We start from the raw sequence: 10,181 nt of genomic DNA on the forward strand, positions 1-10,181 counted from the left end.
GCTTTTGCACACGGCGCGAACATGGTACATGCAGACACACACAACACTCTTTCCAGAGTTCATGCGGGATCGGTAGCAGCGGCGCACGCTGAGTCGGAGAGAGGGGGAGAGGAGATCTCTGCTGCGGCGTCCGCGTCTTTCGGGCCCCTAGTAGCACAGAATGTTGCCCGAACATTTCCACAACGTTTCCCCTTAACGTTGCCAAAACGTGGCTAATGTCCGCTTTTTTTAACGTTAGTGCAATGTTTCCCAGAAACATTGCGTCAACATGATATTAGCATTGCTCCAACATGGGGGCAACGTTTTAAGGGTGTTGTTTTAATGTTTGGATAACGTTGTTTCTGACGTTCGTCAACGTTGCTACACTCTTGGAGCAACCTTCCAGCCACGTGCGGGACACATTTGAACAACGTTATGAGACGTTTTCTGATGACATTGCAGCAACTTTTCAGCTACATTTTCGCAACGTGCATACCACATTTAAGCATATCCCTGTACCATTCGGACGTTGTGATAACATTGCTACAATCTTGCAGCAACTTTAGATCCACACTTTTAACATGAAGTTAGCATACAAAGAACGTTGCTGCAACGTTCAAGCAATGTTTTTATGAAGTTGCAATAACATTCCTACAATTTTGCGGTAACTTTCCAGCTATATTTTTCCAACGTGCGGGTAACATTTAGAAAACGTCGCTATCATGTTCAAGCGATGCTTCCTACAACGTTACCGCGACTTTACAGATACGTTTTTTCCCCACGAGGGCCGCATCCGCGCACTGTTGATATGACGTTTAAGCAATGTTTCTCTTACGAAGCGATGATATTGCAGCAATGTACAGGTAACTTACAGTTACATGTATCTAATATACATGCAACAATAACTAGATGAAAATATTATAAGTTAACTTTTTCCTAGACAGACGATTGTTGACTGCATGATAAGCGAGCACTTCAAACCTCGTCCTCATAAACTCCTGAAAGGTATAAACTGGCATTTTAGACTGCATGTTCATACATTTGATCCCTACACTGACCAACACACACAATTAAGGCAGTCCGGCAAAATAACAAACTAAGAAATGGCGGAATTTTAAAGCAAGGAACATGCCAGCTAGCGTAAATAACAACACTGACACTCTTTAAGATGAAAGAACATGTGCGTTTTATTTTACCATTAACAATCGATCCGAATACGTATTGTGTTAAAGCAATTGAATTTCGCAAGTACGCTGTTTCAGCCGTTGTCTTCGTTTTTCTCCTCCTGGGCTTGCTTGTTCTTCTGCCTTGACAAGTCAGTTTTATGACATACTTGACGGCCATGAACCCAGTAACATGGGGTTGTTACTGCCACGCTTCTGCGAAATGAAAAAAAGCTGTAGTTTAGGAGAAGTTGCAAAGTTGTTACAGCATAGACAATGTCTCACCTCTCAGAACACCAGGACTTTTGGCATACAATATGGCCTCATCAATTTTCTTGTACTGGCACTTCAAATGAGGTTTGACTGCCATTCCTGGAAAACAAACAAAATGGCATTGCTCTAACACACAGGGTGCTCAGAAGCTCACCTGCAGTTTGGATGACGCTTGCTGCCAGATGAGCTTATTCGTGTGTCAATGTTGTGGTGCTGGTAAATCATAAGGTATTTCTGAAACAAAACAGAGTGTATAGAAGTGGTTCCGAAAACTGAAGTGAAGCAAATTTTAGCTAATAGAGAAAACCTTACCTTTAGGAAGGAATATTATAGCAAAACAGGCCTCTTCACTTTTCACTTTGTCTTGCTTGTTTAACTTTTTCTAATGCCCGTGCCAACTTTATGACGCACATCGCTTGAGTTGGTTTCTCAAGCATCCCTGGAAAACAGAAAAGGACAAAATACTGAATTATATAAAATACCTTACAGCTTTCTTTCCAGGCCATTGAGTAATTAAGTGAAAAGTCTTCGATCAGACAGCTTGCCAGAGAATTTTCAATTAACAAGAGAAGCCGACCAACTGATGACGACGTGGTACGTCGGCAATCATTGAAAGAGGACGATAATTACCTCAATGGCCATAAACATAAAAACGCAACGAACAAAAATTAGTAAACAGGCAAATGTAAAGAAGGGAAACATTACATGTACAACTAGATGAAATTACAACCGTGTATTTTCTTGGTTGCCTAATTTTACCTTTTGCTCTCGAAAAATGTGCTAAAAACTGGCTTGAGCTGTTTTATTTTCTTATTTTAATTTAGTTTTGATCATTTTATTTATTTATTTTCATTTGTAATTTATTTTCTTTATAGTTATAAGCATCCGACGTAGACCAGCCTTTCACATGGAAAATATGTGAATACTACAAAGACGTCAGGCGTTGTTTTACATCGTAAGATGGTTCGCATAAGCAGCTGATAACATATGGCTTAACTGCAACGCTAAATTGTGTTCCGTTACAGCATGCCGCCGAAACTCGCGTGAAATTAAACATAACAAAGTTATATTTATTAATTGTATTTTTCGCGTTCGTGAGCAGCTGCGGCGAGAAGTAAATTAAAAGCCAATCGTACATATCAAGGTTCTTGCAGAACATATATACACTCAATTTCAGCATCATAACAAAAAATCTACTACTGAGCGCCCACCTGATTTCTCATTATACTCTTTCCATAAAATTTAAGTGAATACGTGTTCCCCTTTTACAACCGTAGGCATTCACAAAAGCAAGGATATGCTTAGAAGTTAGAAACGGGAGGGCAATCTTGTTCCCGCTCTTTTACGAAGTAAACTGCATTCGAAAGAACGAGGCGAGCTCAGAAAATCGAGCGCTTACCTTCACTGGTCGGTTGCTATGAACTTTCCGGCCCGCAAATATTCGCCGTAACATGCGGCCACACAACAATATTTCGTATGACATGGTTCCTTCTCCATTCCGTTTGATTGTCACTATGGCTGCTCCTTTCTGAAAAAAGCGCGCGCATTTCGTCTACTCTTCCCAACCCACCGCCGGCTGCCAGTCGCAAAGGAGCATGAGGGGAGGACCCCTCTGCGAGGGGCGCGCACGTGTGCACGTGTGAGAGGAGGGTAGGACGCTGGCCAAGGACGAAAGCCTTTTCTTTCGGTCTTTTTTTTTTTTTTTTCGGCCATCCCCATACTTCGCGCTCGGCTGCTGAAACTTCCTTCGCGACACACAGAAGGGACGGGACGGGACGGAGCGTCGACGAAAACAAAAAATAAGGCATGCAGGAAGAAAGGAATGCGCGAGACAGCGTGCCTGATTCCCAGCTGAAGTCTCGGACGGGGCGGGGCGACGACGAAAAAAAAAAAAAAATAAGGCATGTAGGCAGAAAGGAACGCGCGAGACGGCGTGCCTCCCTGCACCCCGCCCCGTTTCTGAGAACGCCTGGCGCCCTGTATTTCGTTTCGCGCCAAGCAGAACGCGACAAGTGTTCGATGCATTGGAACCTCTTACGAATAAAAATTACACCAGGAAAAATCTGAAGATAGTGTGTACAATGCTATTGGAAGGGAACAAGAGCAAAAATTTTCAGGTTACTTGGAAGGTTCGTTTGTATAATGAGAAAAGATCCTTGAAATAGGCCAATGAGCTTCCGTACAGGCAGTATCTCCTGGAAAATGGGTGTCACACCAGGGTTAGGTCTTTGTTTTGTTTTATTGTTTCATATATGTTACAATATCATGGTGCTCTGACTTTGGCGCTCGAGGTAGGTGAAATGTCTATGGGGAAGTTGAAATATAAAACAGCCCACTTCATGTTGTCTATTTCAAACAAAGGTGCAAGGTGTGGACTAGTTGGAACGTTCGCTGATCAGAGGGGCTATAATAGTGACTAAATGTCACAAGAAGGGGGCAATTTAAAGTACATGAACTTTGGGCTTTAATCTATTTCATAAATCAACCGTAATTACTGCGGCAATGTATATATGAAGGGAAAACACACGATTGTAATTAGCTGGCGACATGTATACGGCTCGCACACCCATATGATGCACAGAAATTTATATAGCTTGCATATAAAATTTCTCCAGTAAATTAATTTTTTCGAGCAATTATGAGGATCCAGCAACAAGGCAATGTTTGAGCCTTCTATCTAGATTATTTTTGTTTAAGGATATACAGGCGGCAACATAAAACAACCCGGCCATGCATGCTTTAAAGGGGCCATAAATAGGCTTCCGAAGGTCGCCATTGTAATCGCGCAATCGCTAGAATACCCATTCACGGCAACACTTACCAAATATTACACCTATTACACCTAACGAATAAAAACATGAAGCAAAAATTTGGTGTCAGTACTCCTTTAAGAGAGAAAGTTAACAGTGCGAGTCGCTTGTGAAAACTTAGCAAAATGGAACTGGAAATTTTCCTTGTCGATGCACGATTACCTTTTTATAATGCAACCGTTTACTACCAAAGGAAGGCGCGCAATGTTTTAACAATAGGAAAGGAAAGTTGGGAAGTCATTTCTGGATGCTGTTTTCAGGCAATGAAAAACACGGCGTATACCCGATAACTTTGTCTTTCCATATGGTGCACGTTTCCCAAAAGAACACATCTCCATTGTAAAGAGGCCGCGTTAAATTTCGGTATGATGTCATGGTGAAGTGAGCGGCTATGGAACGTAAAGGAAGCCAAGTCGGAGTAGATACCATTTAATGATGGCATAAAAAGCTATTTTCTTGTTGAAATTCCAGTTTGTTTATTTATTCAGCAAATAATGATTGCAAAATAACACACGGCAATGAAACCCAAGTTCTCATTCGTGCCTCACGACGTCGAAATGCTGCGCCGTCCGTTTCACGCGCGCGTTGGGTTAATTAGCAGGCGCTGTGCATTTGGCCAGTTTCCTGGATATATGCGGCATGCACATGGACAAAAACGCCCCCGAGTGGCATTTGTAAAAGACTCACGAAAACAGCCCGATAGTTGGCCAGACAACGCACAGTTGAGGGTGAAAGCTGCGCGGCTTTATCGGTGCTCAGCAGCTGTGTTTTGCTCTTTAAGTTTAATGATGTGTTAAAATCGCCCTAAAATATCTGATTTGACTGATTATGAGGTTTCATGCGCCGACGCTACACAGGCGATGAGGCGCACCGTAGTAGAGGGCTCCGGATTAATTTTGACTACCTGGGGATCTAATTAACGTGCACCGAAATCCCGAACACACGGGCATTTCCGCTTCTCCCCCCCCCCCCCCCCCCACACACACACACAAAAAAAAAAAGCGGCTGCCGCGGCCTGCAATCGAGCCCGCGTCCTCGGGCTCAATCCTTGGACTCAGCGCTAGCACAACAGCCACTGTGGTGGGTTTCTAGAATAACTAAATCACACTATAAGATGAGACAATCGGTATACCAATTGCATGAGCGACACGGCCTGCAGGGGCTGGTGCGAACCGTTGAGCGCACGGATGTTCCAATAAGAGCGCATTCGCAAAATGGAAAAGTTTGTTTCGTACATCAGTGAAATTCTGCTTAAAACACGTCATTATTTGGGTGTCATTTACACGGATCTAAGTTGATTTACACTGCAGGTATTGATTTTTCAGAGCGTGACTGTCGTGCCTAATTGATTGGCTTTTTACTAGGTGTGGCACAGCGACGCTTCATTGCACACGTTCACAAATTTCGCGGGGACTGGACTTCACGGAAACGCGTCCATAGCCAACAAAAGCGGCCGCTTAGAGTTATTGTAAGTCCAATCTGTCCTCAAGAAACTCATGTGTCAGATGCACGCCGCCAAGAAATTTTTGCGTGTATACGTCGTATGCGTATATACCTTTAGGAAAAGTGAATGAAAAAAAAAAACGGGTATAGAAATAAGGTGCTTCGTTGTTGAGTCATATCTTCAAATTATTGTGGGCACCTCACCGTAAAAAAGTAAAAATTTGTTCATCAACTCCATAAGAAAAGTGCAACTAGCACGACGAGTATAGAAAAGTCATGATTGCTTTTGAAAGTGACTGTTTTTGAGCGATTTTACGAAGGCTGAAGTTCAAATGGGACATATAAATGGAGCAGGGATAAGCAACAAGTAGGGGGCGAGGGGGAACACAAACTTCTTGTTATTGCATGTTTACTGATGAAAACAAATAACGCGCTGCAAAGATTGGCTTAAACTGAGCTTGCTATTCCGTAAAACTAAGAGGAAACATGTAGAATACAGATACAGTAATCCCTCGTTATAGCGAAGTCAGCAAGACGGCGAAAAATTTCGTTATAAGCGGTATATTGATATAAGCAACCACTCGAGAAAAGCTAAACCAGTTTAGCTTATTATACGCCACAGCTGCGAGGAATCAAACCATAATGTATTCACTGAAGCAAAACGTTATTCAGAGTAAGCTGTGGTGGCTGTTTCATGTTCTTGCCGGGCGAGAGCAACCCCTGCTACAATTTGACCATTTGACCAAGCAATGCAGGAGGCTATGGTCGCCGCCCACAAAAATTGGCAGCTGCAGTGCCCCTTTTATAGGGGGGCGTGCGGGCGTCACGAAACGCTATACGAGAGTTTTGCGCTGAAAAGCGCCGCAGATGCCGTGGCTCGAGACGGAGGTTGTTTGTTGAGCTCAAAAAATAAATAAATAGTAATAATAAAAAGATTAACCGCTCATTGGGCGTACAAAGCACAAGCATGAAAACTGATCGGTTTCGCATTAGGGGCATTGCATGATCACTGGGAATTGTTTTCCCGAGTTGTGCAGCCGTGAAGTTTGCAACACAAGAGTTCTTCGGCGCCTCGTTGTCGGCGACACTGCCAATTCTACGGTTCGATTGCCAGTGTTCGCGCACCGTCGTGTCCACGCCCTTGACCAATGTGTTGCGACGAAGTTCAATGACCCTACCACGCATTTGGACCGTTTGCCCAAAATGGGGATCACCCGAATCGAGCATGACCGGCTCGAGAAAACCGCCGGCGAAGTACCAGCTTGTGTTGACCTGCCATGTTGACAGCCTGACTCGCCACTGGGTCACCGCGGCACGGCGACGCCTCCGCTCGCCACTTAATTCGCTCTAAGCGGGTCAAGCTCTTCTGGCGCTTCGAGTAATGCGGCCTAAAATGCATCCGTTTGGGTTGGGACCAGAATAAATTTCGAATGAAGCGATATTTCGAATAAAGCGATTTCGTTATAACGAGTGACTACTGTATTTATATTTATTGGACGTAGTTTTTCGATGATTATAATAGTTACGCCTGCGTGACTAATAATAGAAGTTCGATTTCTTACACGTGGAGGAAATCGCCGCGGGCCCATGTGCAACACAAAGAAATGCCACTGCCAACACGATCATTGCGGGGGAATTTGCGGATGACGTGAGCTCACGCACGACACTGATAACTTAGTGAGGCTAGAAAGTATTGGCTATGATCGGGAATCTGCCTGCCTGACCTGTTAAAATTCTGTTCTCCAACGTAAACGAAGCCTGTTAGTGTATTTTTTTAGCTTTACAAAATGATACAGCAATGAATGAGTGTTTTTGTAAGTTTTTCCTGAACAAAAAAATATTTTGTTCGCGCTCAACCTTCAATCGAAGGTGCCATATTTGTGGTATATTTTCATTAACACCAAGAACGGCGATGAAATTTACCCGCTTACTAAAAAAATGAAATAAAAACGAATTTCATTCATGGAACAGCCGGCGGCCATCTTGAAAAAAATGACCGTCTTAGAACGGTGCAGCACCTGGCTTGTAACGCACGATGCGCGGAATGGCGGTATTATTTTATTCGAGGCTGCATCCACTCTAAGATAATATTGTGTGATCATCCAACAAATGAGGGACTAAAATAAACGGATCTGCCGCCGAGTTCGGCTACGCCATCCGTCGGACCGGCACCACGCGTTTCTTTCGTTTTGAGAAACGTTCAAACGTTTACGGTTCCTTTAAGATTTTATGGGGGAATCTACACGCTCAGCGTGACACTTCTCCACATGCATTTCTGCAGTTTTTCGAGAGCTGTGTTTCTAAATGATCACACATCGATGTAGGGTTTTTGCGGTCTGCCTCTGAACCCAGCAAACCACGAAAGTCCATAGGATATCCACAAATGGTCACAATATCCAATGTCATTTCAGGACATTCATGTGATGTCCATACAATATGTTTCACCCAAGATCATCTGCTTGTGGACATCCATGCGATATCACTGCAAGTGTGTTATAACATCATTACGCGATATCACTAGGACGTCCACAAATTTACATTTTTCCTTACACTGAGAATTCGCATTCATAGCGTGGTGTACATATAGGGGCCCCAGCCACACAAAGTGTGTCTTAGTTCAAATCTCCCCTCATCCCCGTCTTTCCAGCTCCAAAATATTTTCTGGCCTGTTTGTAACTCATATTTTAAATGAAGAGCGGGTTGTTATTTGATTTGGAATTTGAGCGAAATCTGGTTTGCCTTTATGTTTGATTCGCGAATTGGATTCTATATTTTAGGCTGCTTGATTTATGTGGATGAAGAACAAGTGGGACTGTTGATTTTCTCATTCAGTTGTAGGTGAGCACTGGTACGGAGGCTGCAGTACGGAGCCAGTTACGGAGCCTGCTGAGTAGGCAGGATTCTTGTCACCCAAATTTGATGCTTGGGATGCGAGCGGGTGCATTGCATGATGCAACCCACGCGTATGGGTATTGCTTGTTTGGTTCTTGCGCGATGGAGTGGCGGGCCTCGTCCAGTCTTGTAACGTCGGGGAAGATGAGGGTGACGGCCGAGTAATTTTGCAGCGTTTTACTGCATCGTGAATAGCCTCGTGGCGTAAGCGGTCGAAGGCTTTGCGAATGTTCAAAAGGACGACAAAGGCCACGGTTTTTGGTAGCCTTCGCGTTTTCTAGTGCAGAGACAAGGTCGGCAATTGAATCCAATGGCACTGCGCTGGCGAGGAAAACCCGTCTGCGGCCCAGGGTTCAAGTTGCAGATTCGTGCATACTTGTAATTCGAGGCGTGCGAGCGCCATGGATTCGAGAATTTTGGAGGCAACGCTCGTGAATGAAATAGGACGAAAAGAGGAGAAAAGTTTGGGAGATTTGTTCTTTTTTAGGATGGGAGGGACAAGTTGGAGGCCAAATTGAGCAGGGAGGGTGCCGGAAGACAAGTGGAAGTTGCAAAGTCAAGAAGGCGCGAGTGCTGCCTCTCGGCTACGGGCGCACTTTTCCTTTTTGCATTTTGAATGACCCGCACGAGCTCGGCCGCCATGAAAGGAGCTTCAAAAGCCGTGCTCAGGGCGAAGGAGGGAGCCGGCGCGGGGGCGTCAGATTCTTCGTTTTGGGCTGCGGCAGGGTTTGCGGGAGAAGAGAAAGCTCGGCTACGTTTTTTCCCCTTGCGATGGAGCGGGCGAGGAGGGAGGGGGGGGGGGGGGGGGTAGGTTGTATGTCGGGGCAGGTCGTGGTCGCGGAGCTGGCGCGAAGCAAGTGCCGTGCAAGGAGGAAAGAATACTTTTCTTTCCTGCATGGGTGAGGCCTAGAGCCACGTAGCTTATTTAGTGGCTCTAGGTGAGGCCCACGTCCTGCAGTAGACAGGCTGACGATGGGGATTTCATTTATGTGCGTGCGTGTGCGTGTAAGTGCCGTATTATATGCAGCTAATGTACAGTAATTAAAGTACACGAGGCGATGGTACAGTGAACCAACATTTTCTAAACCAACCTAATCTAAAAACGTTGCAGTGAACTGTGGCTAAGACGTCCATTGGGCATAACCATTTGAACTTTTATAGGCGACGTAATTTCTCCAAAACATGGGTTAGTGTGGTGTTTCACATAATAAATAAATGGAAAGCTGCTATACATTCACCATTCCTCAATATTGCGGCAACCTAGATAAACATGTACACAGACAATGTTAATTTGAAGGTTTTTCGTGAGCATTGCTAAATATGTAGAAACTGTACGTACGCGTTGATCACTTTTAACCACACTCCCGAAATTAACGTATCCTGTAACTATATCGCAAACATTCAAGTGTGCTGTACGGGATCATTTGAATTTTTAGGCAGCTTATGTAACTCCACGTGAAATCGTTTATCATCATAAATATGACATTTACCAACATTCGGCAACATTGCTGCAACGCGAAAAAAGCGTGTAAATGGCAGTTTCTCATGCGTTGTTTTTAAACGTTACATGAATGTATCCAACGTACGTTGGCCCACATTTGGCAACATTGCTGCAACGCAA

The 10,181-nt window shown here is 44.3% G+C and overlaps 1 long non-coding RNA gene across 4 annotated transcripts; it reads right to left on the minus strand.

Moving 5' to 3' along the window:
* Window positions 1–1,141: 1,141 nt before the first annotated feature.
* Window positions 1,142–3,037, minus strand: LOC144138765 (uncharacterized). 4 transcript variants are annotated; one of them, XR_013315968.1, is made up of 5 exons: window positions 2,815–3,037; window positions 1,728–1,854; window positions 1,570–1,649; window positions 1,428–1,514; window positions 1,142–1,376 (listed from the first exon to the last, which is right to left on the minus strand). It is a non-coding gene; the product is annotated as an uncharacterized LOC144138765 (long non-coding RNA). The 4 variants fall into 4 exon arrangements; XR_013315967.1 differs by having other exon boundaries at window positions 1,142–1,358; window positions 2,815–3,036; XR_013315966.1 differs by having other exon boundaries at window positions 1,428–1,649.
* Window positions 3,038–10,181: the final 7,144 nt, after the last annotated feature.

This window comes from Haemaphysalis longicornis, unplaced genomic scaffold, assembly GCF_048455015.1.
Source record: "Haemaphysalis longicornis isolate Haplotype H1 unplaced genomic scaffold, Haemaphysalis longicornis Haplotype H1 scaffold_5, whole genome shotgun sequence".
In the NCBI taxonomy this organism is placed as follows: domain Eukaryota; kingdom Metazoa; phylum Arthropoda; class Arachnida; order Ixodida; family Ixodidae; genus Haemaphysalis; species Haemaphysalis longicornis.